Raw genomic sequence first — 284 nt, 5'->3', positions numbered from 1 at the left:
GGCTGTGCCGAGCCGTCCCCGGTGCCGTCCCCGTGGGGCTCGGTGCCACGGTGGGCTCGGACCGAGGCTTTGCCGGTCCCGGCGGCGCCGGGCAGGAGCTGCGTGGTGCGAAAGAGTGAGCTCGAAAGGAGGAAAGCAGAGAGAGCCCGTGGGGAAAAGGCCTTCCGGGGTGTGAGGGGGTAGGATGGGGCTGGGGGCAGCCTGGGGAAGGAGGAAAGGACGGCGCCGTGGGGCATTTTTCTATTGCCAGGAGCTAAAGTTTTCAGCCCGCCATCCCTGAAGTT

Source organism: Charadrius vociferus, unplaced genomic scaffold (assembly GCF_000708025.1).
Source record: "Charadrius vociferus isolate BGI_N301 unplaced genomic scaffold, ASM70802v2 scaffold259, whole genome shotgun sequence".
In the NCBI taxonomy this organism is placed as follows: Eukaryota; Metazoa; Chordata; class Aves; order Charadriiformes; family Charadriidae; genus Charadrius; species Charadrius vociferus.
The sequence above is the reverse complement of the archived record's forward strand: the minus strand, read 5'-3'. Positions refer to the sequence as shown.